This window comes from Papaver somniferum, chromosome 10, assembly GCF_003573695.1.
Source record: "Papaver somniferum cultivar HN1 chromosome 10, ASM357369v1, whole genome shotgun sequence".
Lineage (NCBI taxonomy): Eukaryota > Viridiplantae > Streptophyta > Magnoliopsida > Ranunculales > Papaveraceae > Papaver > Papaver somniferum.
The window spans coordinates 39,010,440-39,017,284 of NC_039367.1; positions in this window are offsets into that span (position 1 = coordinate 39,010,440).

A 6,845-nucleotide genomic window follows, 5' to 3' on the forward strand; every position below is an offset into this window, starting at 1 on the left:
AGTCAGAGAAAAGTATATACAAGAGTTTATATCTCTATCTCTCAATTCAATCTGCAATCAACAAATAGAAATTTGCGAGCCCGATTGAATATAAGAGAAGTAACTTGAACGGTACCAAGACCAATGTTCAAGGATCAATCAATTTCAATCAACAACCAAAGGTTGGATTTCCTAATTGATCGATACAACGCACAACCTGTGATATTTCAATTAAATAATAAAATATAATGCGGAAAAGAAATAACACATATACCAGAATTTTGTTAACGAGGAAAACCGCAAATGCAGAAAAACCCTGGGACCAAGTCCAGCTTTGAACACCACACTGTATTAAGCTGCTACAGACACTAGCCTACTACCAATGAACTTCGGACTGGACTGTAGTTGAACCCTAATTAATCTCACACTGATTCAAGGTACAGTTGCGTTCCTTACGTATCTAATCCCAGCAGGATACTACGCACTTGATTCCCTTAGATGATCTCACCCACAACCAAGAGTTGCTACGACCCAAAGTCGAAGACTTGGTAAAAAAATCTGTCTCACACAGAAAAGTCTATTGGAATAGATAAATCTGTCTCCCACAGAAATACCTTTGAGTTTTGTTCCGTCTTTTGATAAATCAAGGTGAACATGAACCAATTGATAAATCAGTCTTGTATTCCCGAAGAACAGCCTAGTATTATCAATCACCTCACAATAATCTTAATCGATTAACAAGACAAGATATTGTGGAATCACAAACGATGAGACGAAGGTGTTTGTGACTACTTTTCTATCTTGCCTATCGGAAATATAAATCTCAAGCCAATCTTACGATTGCACTCAATTACGATAGAAGCAGCAAGATCAGATCACACAACTACAGAGAAAATAGTTGGGTCTGGCTTCACAATCCCAATGAAGTCTTTAAGTCGTTAACCTACAGGGTATCATGAGAAACCTAAGGTTAAAGGAGAATCGACTCTAGCTATGCAACTAGTAACACACAGAAGTGTGGGGATTAGGTTTCCCAGTTGCTAGAGTTCTCCTTTATATAGTTTTCAAATCAGGGTTTGTAATCGAAGTTACCTTAGTAACAAAGCATTCAATACACACTGTTAGATGAAAAACCTGATTCAACCAAGCTAATATCTTTCAACCGTTAGATCGATCTTATCTTGTTACACACAAATGAAATTTACCCTCATTTAGGTTTATGTAACCGTACCTAAACGTGTACACCATGTTGGCTCAACAATAGTTAACCGAGGTTAGCCATATGATCACTCTCATATCAACCTTATTCATCTTAACCATAACTAGTTAAAATGACTCAAATGAAACTAGTTAAAGAGTTGTTCAATTGCTACATTTTCATAGAAGTATACAAGAACACAATTGAAGCAAAATCGGTTTGATTCACTCGAATCAATTCATGAATATTATAGCCACGGTTTGCAAAGATTGCATTCCATATTATATACTCCCTCCGTTTCAAAAAGATTGTCCGGTTTGACATTGTCAGAATATTAAGGAGACCATAATATTTTACTTGACTACCCTTAGTTACTTACCAATTTTATATTAATCAAAATGCTAGCAATAAAAACTAACCTAAAGTTGTTATGAGGTTTATAAATATAAATACGAAATATAAAAGGAAAATTAAAAGATATCAAATTTATTAAGTATAAACTTTATAAGTAATTTAATTTTTGGAGCCAAATATATATTTTCTTAAAAGGAATGAAGGATATATTTGTTTCCTTAATTATACAATCTCGTTAATAGTTTAGATCGGGTCCGGTTAAAAATGAATTTACGAATTTAAAAAATTTAAGGGTATATAAGAGAGTTTATTGGAAATATATGACTATAAACAGAAGCTGGACACAATTTTTAAACTGACTAAAATGGAATAGAGGACAGTCTTTTTGAAACGGAGGGAGTAAATGTTTAAGTTCATGTACACAACCGATTTAGAACTTTAACCTTCAAGTATGCAACGGGTACGCATACCTGAAATACCCGGACCAAGATTGGGTTTCGCTAGTATGCAAACGGGTACGCGTACTTCCAATCCCAGCAGAAATATTCGGACATGAACCTTACGCAAGTACACGGACGGGTACATATACTTAGGTTCCCGGATTTCTCAAGCCAACAGGTACGCCTACGGGTACGCATACTATGGTTCCCGGACATGGATTACATATGTGCAAGAGTACACAACATGTCATATCCAATAATGGTTAAGTGTTCTAAACTCTTATTTCAATCATTGAAACTTTCTTAGAGGATGACAATAGCCGTTTTCACACACTATTAGCATCAAAGCAATTTTCAAGTTATTGAAATAATCATAACGAAACATTCCAAGTTTACACCAAATGATTGTATCACACAAACCATATAGATGTTACTCGGAAATTTTCAAATTATCATCTTTTGACTTGCGTCAAGAATATAAGATGAATTTGGTCGAAGCGAAAGCTTTCCAACATATATTCCGAGAAACATGTAAGCGAGTTATACTCAGCTCGAAATCTCAAATGTGTATAATAGAAAACTATATCATAACACGACTTATGTCTCAATATATGAGATAGAGTAGAAATAAACTTTCCAAGTGATAGATGAGTTTCAGTCTCCACATACCTTTTGTTGATGAAGTTCCACAAGCTCTCCTTAGTAGTTCTTCGTCTTCAAATGATGAACACCGTGAAGTCTAACGCTCAACTACACAATCTATGTCCTAGTCCGAGACATCTGTAAGTAGACTAGAAATCAAGACTTATAGTTTTGATCACTAACATTGAAAAACATACTTGAGATAGCAACGCATGCGAGTTCGACCGAGCAGTGCTCTAACAATCTCCCCCTTTGTCAATTTTAGTGATAAAACTATCAATACATATGGATTACAAAATAAATAAAACTTTGTAGCTTCTCATCCAAATGCTTGATCTCCTTGGCATATTCAACACGACTCGAAATCTTCGTCACTTCCAAGTAATCCATGATTCTAAACGTGTTCAACTCATCATCATAGTTGTTGAAGATCCATGGCGATAACAATGAGAAAACAGTTGCTCTCAATCATTGTTATACAATGTCATAGTATCATTACACATCATCAAAGTTCAATTGTATCACAACTTTGACAACAATACTATGGTGATATGTATCAACCCCCCTTAGTCACTACTTCATATCAACATGAAAATCACTCCCCCTTACATAATGATCCGTAAACCATATGTATTTGTAGTATGAAACTATACATTAATTCTACCCCTTTTTGTCAATATAAATTGGCAAAGGTACGAAAACTAATGGTATCCTCATGAAATTTTCATAGAAATACTTCATGACCAAAAGAGAATAACATTCCAACTTATTTAGATGCAATCATATAGCTGAAGCTAAATGCATTCACCAAGGAGTTTATAAAAATACAAGATAACCCCTATAATATTCCACAGCCGCACTCCCTACAAAGATTTTGCAATTAATCACAAGTTCAAAAAGAACTCTCCCCCATAAAATGTCATTCCCGAAAGAACAACAAGAGAAACCTTACTTTTACGATAAAAGAAGGATTTCTTTGGACATAATCAAATCACATGAAAACATGAATTTGTTTCCAAAAATCACAATTGAATTAGCCACAAAAATGATCAATTCAATTGTCCATGCTCGACATAAGAGAACTTACGGAGCAACACTGTATATGCACAAAGATGTGGATCAGGGAAAGACCAATACTACGGAATAAACAAAGATTCATTCTATTTTTCATCATTATTTGCACAATGACATATAATAGACTTAATCTGTGTAAACAAAAGTTCATCCTTTCTTCCATCAATATATGCATAATGACATGAAAGGCTTAACTTTTGTATTCAAAAGTTCATTCTATCTTTTATAAATACTTTCATATCGATATATAATAGAGATAACTTTTGAACAAGTATGAGACAGTCAAGGTTCACGGACGTAAACAACATATCCCATAAAAATTTGTAATATATGAAACCATAAAGGTTAATACTGCAAAAATCATCTTCCAAATAACTTAGAATTTAAATAAATAAATCTAAAAAATAAAAACGTTGGACATAGCTATGTGTACTCACAATAATGGGTATTCCAAACCCTAGTTATCCTTTTTTTAAAAAACAAGAATAAAATTCTCATAAGAAGTTTCCTAGACATCAAGACAAACTCGTAATGCACATAAAAGATGATTTGTCGTTAGAGGGCAGAATCAATCTTTTTCGCATGGATTTACACCAAGAATAGCTACCAAAGGCGTATAAAAATATTTTCTTAACAAAGAAGAACATACAAAGTCATTAACGACCATGCACCATAGTTCACGTAAGATGATTGTGAACATTCAAGAATCCCATAACAATGCATACTACTGCCCATTCTTGAACTTCTTTCTTTGTGATTCACCAACAACATTCTTCTAAAAGCTACAAATGAGCTTTGAAGAGTATTACTCCAAGAATCCAAGTGCCCAAGTCCAACAGAAGTGGAACAAGTGCGACGAAACGGAACAAAACACTCAAAAACAAGAGACGGGACAAAGAACAATCTTAACTCATCCAAATTCAATAATTCTCATCTCCAATTTGAAGAGAATTCAAAAAGGAAGAGAATGCAAAAAGAATGAGGTCATTCCAGTATGCATACGGGTTACCGAATATAGACGTCTACATGCCAGTATGCATACGGGTTTGCAAACGAATTTTCGTGACCTGGGGCCGTATGCAAACGTGTATGCATACTAAAATCCCTGGATTTTGATTTTAGATGATGGTATGCATACCTGATATGTGTACCATGAAGTCCAAACATCCCAAACTACTATTTTCATACCTAAACATTTAAGAACCTTAAACAAAGATCAAGTTAGGTAGAAATGAACGATAATCAAGGTACATGAAAACACAAAACTTTCTCAAGTTTATAAACATACCTTTTAGAAGAATCCAGTCGAATTCTACAACCTTACCAAACATAATCTGTGTGCCCCAATTCTCGTGCTTCCCTCACCGTATACATAACATGGCATTCCTTGGTGAGGATGCACTTACAACACAATCAAGTTGTGTTGAGGTGAACAATGTCTTGCTCACCACAAGTGACCATTGTATTATCATGAAAGAGATCTCTTTTAGAACCTTTCACATACAAATCCATATTTCCAAAGAACTTTTTAAGTTCCAACATTATGGATACTGCCTTCTCCATAGTCATGGAATTTTCTGGAAGGTCATTCTTGAAAATATGGGGGTCTAACAACCACACCCAACAATTCGTTTGGCAATCTGAGAGGACTTACTCCAATATACTTTCTAGAGAATCAACTAGACAGTCAGACTCAATCTAGAGTTAGAGTATATCAAAGAGTTTAATATCTCTGTTTCACAATGTAATCAGCAAATCAAACAGATAGAAATCCGTGAGCCTGATTATTATATGAAACAACTTGAACGGTACCAAAGACCAATGTTCAAACGTCAATCAATGTAAATCAACAACCAAAGGTTGGATATTCTAATTGATTGATCTTAACGCAAAACCCGTGATATTTCAATTATATAACAAAATATAATGCGGAAAAGAAATAACACAAAAACTATAATTTTGTTAACGAGGAAACCGCAAATACAGAAAACCCCGGGACCTAGTCCAGTTTGAACATCACACTGTATTAAGCCGCTACAGACGCTAGCCTACTACCAATTAACTTCGGACTGGACTGTAGTTGAACCCTAATCAATCTCACACTGATTCAAGGTACAGTTGTGCTCCTTACGTCTCTGATCCCAACAGGATACTACGCACTTGATTCCCTTAGTTGATCTCACCCACAACCAAGTGTTGCTACGACCCAAAGTCGAGACTTGATAAACAAATCTGTCTCACACAGAAAAGTCTATAGGATTGAATAAATCTGTCTCCCACAAAATACCCAAGAGTTTTTGTTCCGTCTTTTGATAAATCAAGGTGAACAGGAACCAATTGATAAACCAGACTTATATTCCCGAAGAACAGCCTAGTATTATGAATCACCTCACAATAATCTAAATCGTATGATGGCGAAATTAGATATTGTGGAATCACAAACTATGAGACGAAGATGTTTGTGATTACTTTTATCTTTCCTATCGGAGAACTTAATCTCGAGTCAATTATTTCAATTGTACTCAATACGATAGAATCGGGCAAGCTCAGAACACGCAACTACAAGAGAAATAGTTGGGTTTGGCTTCACAATCCCAATGAAGTCTTTGAAGTCGTTAACCTACATGGTCTCGATAGAAACCTAAGGTTAATGGAGAATCGACTCTAGTTATGCAACTAGTAACACACAGGAGGTGTCGGGATTAGGTTTCCCGGTTGCTAGAGTTCTCCTTTATATAGTTTTCAAATCAGGGTTTGGAATCCAAGTTACCTTGGTAATAAAGCATTCAATATTCACCATTAGATTAAAAACCTGATTCAACCAAGCTAATGTCTTTCAACTGTTAGATCGAACTTAGTTTGTTACACACAAATGAAATGTACCCTCGTTTAGGTTTATGTAACCGTACCTAAACGTGTACACCATGTTGGTTCACAAATAGTTAACCGAGGTTATCCATATGATTGCTCTCATATCAACCTTATTCATCTTAACCATAACTAGTTCAAATGACTCAAATGAAACTAGTTAAAGAGTCGTTTAATTTCTATATTCTCATAGAAGTATACAAGAACACAATTGAAGCAAAATCGATTTGATTCACTTGAATAAATACATGAACATTATAGCCACGGTTAGCAAAGATTGCATTCCTTAT